This window comes from Helicoverpa zea, chromosome 1, assembly GCF_022581195.2.
Source record: "Helicoverpa zea isolate HzStark_Cry1AcR chromosome 1, ilHelZeax1.1, whole genome shotgun sequence".
NCBI lineage: Eukaryota > Metazoa > Arthropoda > Insecta > Lepidoptera > Noctuidae > Helicoverpa > Helicoverpa zea.
In genome coordinates this window covers 13,274,020-13,284,010 of record NC_061452.1, presented here as the reverse complement: position 1 = coordinate 13,284,010, position 9,991 = coordinate 13,274,020, and the positions used below count along the sequence as shown (strand labels likewise).

Sequence of the window (9,991 nt, the reverse complement as noted above, 5' to 3'; positions counted from 1 at the left end):
AACTACAGTGCAAATTACAATGCTCAGACTGCTATGCCAAGATTATTTCTCTTGAAGAAATTCAGCTTGGAAACCAGTTACCTATCTAAGTTTTGTGTTTGTAAAACCTACGGGCCTTACTACAAAAACTTTAAACCCTGTTTTACACTTGTCTAATAAAATTTTGGCTGCAAAATGAACCATATGTCAACGTCATAATTTGACATTTTTTTAGACAAGGCATAAACTGACGTTTAAAAGTTTTTGTGGTAAGACGGTACATGTTTGAACAAAATTATGAGAACTATCCATCTTTGTCATACCTTTTTTGATTACTATCTATGAGACCTATATTATAAACGCTATATAAGAAAGCTGTGTTTACATACTTCCATATATTGTTTACCTAGTAGGCGTGTGTAATGCTGACAGATATCTAATCAATAGAAAATGGTTTTAGTCCCTTACGTAATCTGCCAACATAAGCCCTAAGGCTTAAATATAGGCACAGTCATATGTTTCTCACAAATAACCGTAATATTATCAAAGAACCAAGAATTATTTACAAGAAAAATGTAACGTTATTTGTGTTTCTGCTTCCCAAGGATGAAAAAATTGAGGGTAATTTATCATTTTGTGCCACGTTTTCCTTTTACATCTATGTTCAGTGAATAGAACATTTTTTGCTGAACATTCCCGATTGGTATTCAATAAGTTCCGAAAGGGAGGTAGTTTATTACGAAATGTTGACTTTCAATTCGTGACTACCCACAAAAAGACTGGGTTTACTCTGTTGTGGCGAGTATTCAAAGGACCCTTTTTTGTTTATGTATTATAAAGGCAAGGATTCATATCTCAGTGAAATAAAAATGTTTGTCTCCAAGCCTTTGTACCTTAAATATTTATTTTATTTGCCATAAAGTAAATCAAAATACCAACATAATAATGTCACTTTACCTCTATCGCGATGTTTTTATTTAAAAGTCAACATAAAGCAAAGGAATCGCACAAACATTTGGGTAGCCGCAACAGTGTCCGAGGTCCCACGGTGGGCGCCAACATACCTTTGCGGCGGCGCGGGGCTTGTGACGCGGCGGGGAGGGGGACGCCACCCAGTCTCGCCCGGCTCGTGATCGCCAGTTGCGCCGCAGCGTTTGCCGCGCGCACACGTCTGCAGAGCGCCCGCGTTTCGTGAACACTTCGCCCACACATGACCTAGACACCGGTTTATCGTGAGTGGTCTACGGTTATATAATTACTAACTATTGTCGATGTTTAATGCCTACTTGTATATCAGATGTTCTGTCATGATATTAGATGAGATGTACTGCGCGATAAGCTGCATCGATTGGTTGAACCGGATTGCATTCAATGTCAGATCGTATATGATTATCCCATTTTTGTTTATTCTGTCTACTGTATAAGTAACTCCTTTAATACGAACTTTTAAGTACTACTTTCTAAGTTTTTGTATACAAATAATTTACGAATCTACTGATTTTAACGAATTTGTGCACGACATTTTAATTTTTTTAGCTTGAAAGGTTGTTCCGAATTTCTGCCTAAATAAGGCTATGCATTTCTGTAGATTCGTATTTTGGATCATCTAATTTTGCTTTCGATGATCTAATTTAATTAGATGATCATACCCACCTAGATGCACTAAACTACCATTTTGGACATGCATAGCTCAACGTCATCATTATATAAAATCTTCAACATAAAGGCTTAGAAAAACACATTATTGTAAAAAGAACGTCAATTTTCAAATCCATTTCAATACCTCTTCTTCATAGCCTTTAACCAGGTATAAATTAAAGGTTGACTAACTCTTGCACTAACGAGCCGAGCTTTACTGAATCCAGTATTGATTACATTGTCTCGCTCGACAGATGTGCATTTAAACGCGTGCATTCAATCAGCTTCGTGTTGCTAATGGGTGTACACAGGGCGGTGTCATTAGTTGATTGATGTCATTGTTGGATGATTCTTCTGTAGTTTCATGCATTATGTAGTAAGAGTTGGTCTTTATTATCACTCTTGAGTAGGTACAAAGAAATGTTTATATAACTGGGTGCAGCGGGGGTTAATTCATACACAGGGTACATTCATACATATAAGTACATATGGCAATTTAAAACAGTAGGACAAGGTAGATGGATTATTGATTGGATAGATACTATATATAGTATTCAAAGAACAATGTCAGGTTTCGGCCCACCCAATCAACTTTTAAAACTAAATTCTCACGGACACAAAGTTCTTTACTACAACAATTTAAATATAAAATACTAACTTCTTATAAAATATTTAATTGTTATCTAGAACTTTTCCAAAAAAAAATATCATTTTAATAAGTAATTATTTTGTTTATCGAGTTCAGGTTTTTCGTTTTAATAATTAGAAATAATTTGGTTTTGAGAAGTTCAATGCAAAAGTGGAAAACATAGAAAAGTTTCTGACATTAAACTACACAAAAAACTGTAAGAATTTTCACTGTACATGAAATATTTTTATTGAGCCTAAGTTACTATGGACGTCTGACATTGTTCTTTGCTGAGTTCGGACCCGGATTGCGGTTTGGGTCGAACCCTTGATTTAAGAAAACTGCAGTTAAAACGTTTCGGTTTCATTAAAGGATCATTCCATGAAACCTTTTTGTTTTGATTAAATTGTATAATGCCGAAGTCCTATTTGGGCAATTCGCTCTCACTCATTTAGCTTATTTCATAAACCACTAACGAAATCTTCTTAAACATGATTCACAATCCACCATGAACTTTTGATATCCTAACACAAAATTTTACTGGTCCCAAATAACGACATACATTTTGCCATGTATGAAACGCCCCCACATCTAAAACGTCCCTTTCAGTAATCCCGAAATTCATATCGACACACCGGCCTAACGCCCAAACAATACATGATGTAATTCGAAACAAAATCGATTTCCAACGATCGATTTCATTACCGATTCTCATCATAACAGGATTGGGGATCACCGAAATTATATTGACATTTTACCATGGAGAACTAAATGACTAGCGGAGATGTTATAATGCAAAATCTTCTTAGAAAGTACAGCGCCAAAATGCGGATGTTCTGCTGACTAGGAAAGTTACTAGTTTCGCCCTTACACGCCTTCTACGGAACCCGCCTATCATTTTCTAAAATAAAATCCCCAATCAATCAAGACCAATCTTTGACAGATTTGACGAATTGTTTTAGGTTTGGAACCCGAAAACCCGTTAGTTCTGGCAACTGATCACGCCAACCGTACGTTACTTTGACCTACACCGAAGCACCTGACCTACCTTCCTAATGACATCTCTATATTTCCTTTCTCCGTGAATTTTACGAAGTGCTTATAACGATCTGATGAGGTGGCTTGGGGCTTTGGATTTTATAGTCTACGTTTTATGTGAACGTGGCATCCTTAAGTAGGTGTAAAGATAGATTACCGCTGAAGGATCTCATCGGCACTTTGCCAGTTGCCACATACTTTGCTCATAATTAAAAAGGAAATATTTCCATGTGCAGGATTTGTTTTCGATTTTGAAGTGTCTTTATCAAAATAGAGAACCAGTTTCCTGATTCAGCTATTTTGTGTAATTTTATTGGTCTTCTTCCATCTGTTCTTTTTCCATAAACTGGTCAGTGATCGCCTATTGTGAATTTCTGAATATAAACCTGTTTATTTCTTACTGAGAATCAATAAGTGATTTTAAACTACATTGTCCAGGAAATGATATTGCTTGCCAAGAATTGTAGATTAGTTCATAAAACGGAAAATCACACAAATAACCGCACTGTTCCCAGAAACACTACATTCATAATGCAAACAATACATTTTTGACACGTATATGTTACTTATTTATTGATAGCATTTTAAAACACCGTCAGCAAAATCTTTATGCATATATTGCAGTTTTGTTTTCTCCGAAGGATATATTATTGAAAATTAAAAAGTATAATTTTGAATATTCTGATTACAACTTGTATAACTTGAGAAATCAAACACTCATCATACACTCATTAACTTGAGAAATCAAAAGTACAAGAATTCCGACAGCTAAAGATAAGCTAGCAGGCAAATAAATTGATTGCTTTGAACCGTATTAATTAGATCTAAGTAAATCTCACTGCCGGAAGCCGTGAAAATACTATTAGATATATAAAACCTTAACGAAATGGCCCCGAATCGGTATCGCGTTAATAAATCAAAGCTCGGATGTCCTTTGGGAAACATTAGAACGTTGGAACTCGGAGACAGTACCGTATGAATCAAGGGAGATAGAAGAAATCAGGATTATGGGTCTATTTTAAAATCCTGAGGGGACAAAGGGATGTTGGCAGATATAAACACCTGAACAGTCACAGCCTTTTGCCAACGTTGGCTACTAGGTAATTGGGGTCTATGAAGGAAGTAATTTGTGTTGACAAGAAGTAATGAATTTGATACTCTGAAACGCAATGTGTCCAAAACCTTAAGTTACTGAAGAGCAATAATAATCGAAGACCTAATGGTGTTCGATTTCTAATCAATTGTGACAAACAATAAATGGATTTGATTTGATTTGATTTCTTAGGCGTACTGAAGATAAGGTACAGTCTTAAAAAGGAATCAAGACTTTCAAGGTTGCGGATAGAAGTCATAAAATATAGACTCTAGCCTTTAACTTCTTGAAGTATTTTGCCAATATTCAAAATTAAAAGAACCAACCCGGTTGAAAAATGCAATATAGGTAAATCTCTTCTATATTTTTACTGAAACGAAACTACGTTTTCCCGACTTTGTAAGTGAACGGCTTTGTGCAGTCGCCTTAGTGCAGCTCAGTAGACCAACGTTCACTGGGCTAATAACTATGGCCGTTCGGGAAACTGGGGGATTGGGGTACAAAAGGGAAAGTCTTTCTTTGGTAGTTTTTGCTTGTTTGACTTTCTCTGCTTGTGGGTTAGTTTTGGTTGAGGATTGTTATTTTGTATGGTCATCTTATGCGTTGGTTGTATTGATAATTTGTAAATGTACAGTTGTGGTGTCTAGAATTTATTTTAAATGGCTGAATTTTTACTTTTGAAGTTTTACGTGCAAATAGTATTCTAAAGGCCGTGCAAATAGTATTTGCAACTTTGTGGCTCTATCACTAAAGAATTTTGATGACTTTTTTCAATATAATGGAAGAATAATATATTTTTCTGCACTATCTTAAAACGCGATATTATCTTACACAGGTAAGCTTTTCTGTGACACTGTTTTATTCATACTGAAAAGAAAATACAGTCTCCTGTGACTTCACCGTGATTTCCCACAGTGCTTCGCTGCACTTTGTTTATTTTCGAACTTTCCAGAAAATATTTGGCTTTAAAGTGAAATATGTGATCGAAATATACGGGTTCTTTCTGCAGGGCCAATCCTTTTTATATTGAAATATTATTAGCACTCACAATCTTCTTTATGATTTATGTCGGTAGAGGGTAAAGAATGTTTATGGTATCATTCAGAATTTGATTTATATGGTATATTTTCCAGACAGATTTTCAGTAGGACAGAATTCTAATATCAATCAAATCAAATAAAACAGAAAGTACCTTAGTAGGTACAGACTTCGATGCAAAAATGAGTTTTGAAACACTGGGTTATGTTATCATTCAAAACGTCAATAAAATCAGTATCTCCATCAATATTGAGAACCACATTACCAGCGGAACTAAGAAGGAATGAAGGTAATTTCTTTTATGTTTCTTTTGCATTAGTCGATCCGAAACAATGGTGGTAGGTAAGTGTTTTTGTTACATCATAAGAATAGATTGATATTGATTTTCTGGGATTGGGTGAAGAATTTTGTATTTCTGTTATGTGCCATGTGGAGATTATGAATTTGTTTACGAACTATTTTCGTTACCACAAACTGGCAACATGGTTGAAGAGGTTAGATAGGCAGTCGCGCCATGTTAAAAACTGGTACTCAGCATCTGGTGAGACTGAAAGCCGACTCCAACATAGTTGGGAAAAGGGTAGGCACCTACCTACCTACCTACTGAATGACATCACTATCCACATCAGTATCGGCCTATTTAGAGGTATAGAGGCCCACTGCTGGAAATAGATATCTGTAAAAGTTCATCTTTAATTCGATTGGGTTAATCAAGGTCTGGTGATTCACATCAAAATATCGCATATAAATTCAACCACTGAATTTCAGTGTCACAATTTCCACATATCATTTCACGTTGTTTTTCCATTCTGTCACAGTCATAATTGCAATCATTCGCAGGTTTTCTCAAACAATACAGTGCTCGGTACATTACGCTCCCCGCAAATGATGGCAAAGGAAACAGCATCATTTATTCCGTCCCTCGGCATTTATTTTCTGTGACAAATATCATCCTGGGAGAAACAATGGCGTCCTCATTGTTGCCATCTGGCGTTTTTAAATCCTGGATTCTGTCGTGGATTTTATTGTCTTTTTTTGTCATTATGGTGATGTTATCTTGCGGTTTTTATTTTTGCGTAATCTTTTTTTCAGTCTAATATTATAAAGTTGAAGAATTTGATCGTTTTTTGACTGTTTGAATGCGCTTATTTCTGGAATTATCAATTTGAAAACATTTTTCAATGTATAATAGCCCAAGCATATTTTTACCTACTTATCAAGCCATATATCGAATAGGGTTCTGCTTATTCTGAAGCGCGAAGTAGTTTCCACGAAACGCGAGTGAATTGAATACGCGATGGAAGCTATTCTTGTATTCTTATGTCAGTCTTGTTATAGATTGTGGAAGCTGATGGACAGTCGTTCCTTGTACTGCACCGTTTCATACAAGTATACCTTGGGATAACGTCGTTTCGTTGGAGGTCAAATGCCTCCGTGTAAAATATTGATATCAAGCCGCATTTGGTCTAGAACCCGACCTCAACCTAGTTGGAAACCTCTAGGCGTTATATTATAAACATGATGAAACTTTGTTCCTACCTTCTAGAGTTCTAGATAGTTTCACTTCATTATCATTCATATAGATAAAACGACACAGTTGTGGAACTTATTTTTTTTTAATTACAGCACAAATTATAAACCTCTTTGATGATCAAACAATTCTAAAACCGGTGCAAAAATATTCGGCAATATGGAAAATGTTCAATGTCCCTTCGATACCGTATTTATTTCCCTTTTACGTCCACTTCAATCAAATTACACTAGCCTGCTTATATTAGTCATAAAGTACGGCAGAGCATGAGTCAGCCCTACAAATATTCCATGGAAAATCCTATGGCTTCGTGAGGTACTGCCATTTCTTATACTTAACATATGGCTTGGCAGGTATGTTATTTTTGCATTTGGTTGCTTTAGTCTGGATGTTTGCCAAATCTGTAATGATTAAGGAAAGTATGAAGTAGAGGGGTTATATACATATGGTGGCTTGCAGCGAAGTGGATGATTATTTTGGTAAATAATTTTGTAGTGACAAAAATATTTTTGTTTTTTTTTACTAATGCTCAATCCTTCTCGTTGTGAGAGGAGGCCTGTGCCCAGCAGTGGGACGATAAAGTGGCTGTAACAGTAACAGACAAAAATATAAATAAGCACTGTCTTTTTTAGCCGTTTTTATGTTATAAGGCCGCGGTTATTCTTTCGAACATTTTTTTTTGCCCTTTAATTACAATTTTTTTTCGTGTTTGGCCAGTTTGTTTTGCCATTGCTGACGTTTTTGAAATTCTTGTACAGTAGCCATTTCGGTTTTATCTCTTTTGAGACCAAGTCAGCTGTCCTTTAATTTATTCTGAAGATTTACACGACTTTTGCAACATTTTCTTTCCTTTTAGCCGAGTTTTTATCAGACTTTCAGGAACTCGTTCAATATTAAAGTCCCGTTTAGGCAAGCGTGCTGTCACTTCTTTGTAAAAGAACTGAGATATGAATATTTTACATAAAGTCTCACCGAAAAGTGTTCCTAGGATAATGTTATACATGAGCCCTTTTTGTTACAAGAAAATATTTACAATAAACTGCATTATCAGGTAAAGAAACTGGTTACATTCGTGTCCCGTGGAATCTACTTCGCGCATCCGGATAAAAAATAATTTCTGCCTTCGGCCTAAAATCGGTCAGTATATCAGAGTTTAGCGCATTTAAACAAACTTAAGTGATACGAACTGAAAAGTAACTCACATACACCAACTATATTTCTTGACACTTAAATAAAGCAATAAAAGCCAGTCTCTCATCCGGAGTTTATTTTCCAAAGTCACACAAAGCGATTGAGTTCAGAAATCAATTTACTATGCACACACTGGGACAAACATCTCGTTTCGTCTTTAAACGATTTCACTATTTGCACTTCTCGATTCTTTTCACGATAGCTCTCGATTCTTCTCGATTCTGAATGGTTCTCGATTACAGATACTCGATAGTTTTAATCCGTTGGAAATTGAGGTTTTCGAACGTTTGTTACGTGAGGGGAATGAAGCTTACCTGGCTTATTCCCTGTTACGCTAAAAACGTTTATAAAACATGGAGCATGGTTATATGGATTCTGGAGAGGTCAAACTGTGATAGAGTTATTAAAACATTATCTGTAAAAATATTAAAAAGCTGAGGATTTGTTTGATTGCTTTATCTCGTGGTCCGTTTTAAAAAATAGTTTAGTGTTAGGTGGCTCACTTATTGAGAAATGCTACAAGGCTACCGGCGATTTTCTTTGGAAATATTCCGCGAATCCCGGCTAAAAACTACCCCATATACAACATGTAACGTAATTAACGCACACCCTTAAACACCCTAATTAGAATATTATGTTATAATCACAATACATGAATTTTTAACTGAATTTTTAACTTAACATGTATATGCATTGTTATTTACTAAATTAGTTATACCAATTCTTGGAGAACTTTATGGTCATACTACTACGCACGCAAATATCGCGCCGCGCGCCGCTCGACTCGACACAACATAACGAAAGTACGGAAAAAGCCGACAATACACGAAGTCTTATTACTTTGAGTTACGGTCTATTTGAATTTGTTTTGACTGTACAGGGTTAATATGACAATAATTTCCGTAGTTTTAATTATTTTTGGGATAAAAAATTACCTATATTAAAAATGATATAAATCGATTCAGTAAACGATTCTGAACAAACTAATTTCAGGATGTACGTTAATTAAGTTACATGTTGTAGAAGGATTATCTAAGACTGAACTATTTTTTCCAGTCGATCCAAAAGTTCTTAAGATTACTGCAAGTTTCAACCAAACAACAAACTCTTCACCTTTATTAATATTAGTATAGATTGATTAGCAACCCCATAGACTGATAGCTACCTATTGTTCCTTTGTAAGGCATTCACTTTGCACACACACATACATAGGTATATTCCCAGTCTACCCTTTCACTTCATTTGCAAAGGGTGGAAGAAGGAATTTAATTTAGAAGTGTAGGGAAGTCGTTATTTTAAATGTAGTCGTTTGTAAGGCATGGCTGGCATTGATATACTCAAGAGTACTTTAAAATATGTTTGTTCAGCAGTTATCAAGTTATTTAGAAGTTTAAAGTCCCGAAAATTAGGGTTCACATAATGTTTTTGGTGAATATTAAAACCATTTCTGTTTAATAAAAAAGTAAGTCCCCACTGTTGGCCTGCATTGCGCTGTACTTTACTTTATTTTTATATATTATATTTTTTTTATGATTTTAAGTCCGTTAACCTCGTGAAATTTTGACGTCTTTTTTGAACTCCCAAGTTTATCACCTTCATATACTTCTACACAGCATCTTGCAAAGTACACTACTATTACGAAAGCTGAGTAAGACTCAAACTTTTATATAAGTTTTCAGCAGATGCTCAAACAGGAGCAATTTAGCTCGAAGCGATAACTGAAACGTCGTTATAATAAAAAGGCAATTCGGAATTATATCTTAAGGCGGTACATTAGCATTTTTATGCTTTATGTCCTACTTTTGAATGCTTTTAATGGTTTTTACAGAATTTTGTATCTGTAAAGTCATTAGAA

The 9,991-nt window shown here is 35.3% G+C and overlaps 1 protein-coding gene across 1 annotated transcript in view; it reads left to right on the top strand.

The window, feature by feature from the left end:
- The first annotated feature begins 1,156 nt into the window (after positions 1 to 1,156).
- Positions 1,157 to 9,991, top strand: part of LOC124631655 (oxysterol-binding protein-related protein 1) — a 58,879-nt gene continuing 50,044 nt past the window's right edge. Inside the window, exon 1 of the mRNA XM_047166194.1 lies at positions 1,157 to 1,211. The gene's annotated coding sequence lies outside the window, so the exon portion shown is untranslated. The remainder of the gene's footprint in view (positions 1,212 to 9,991) is intronic.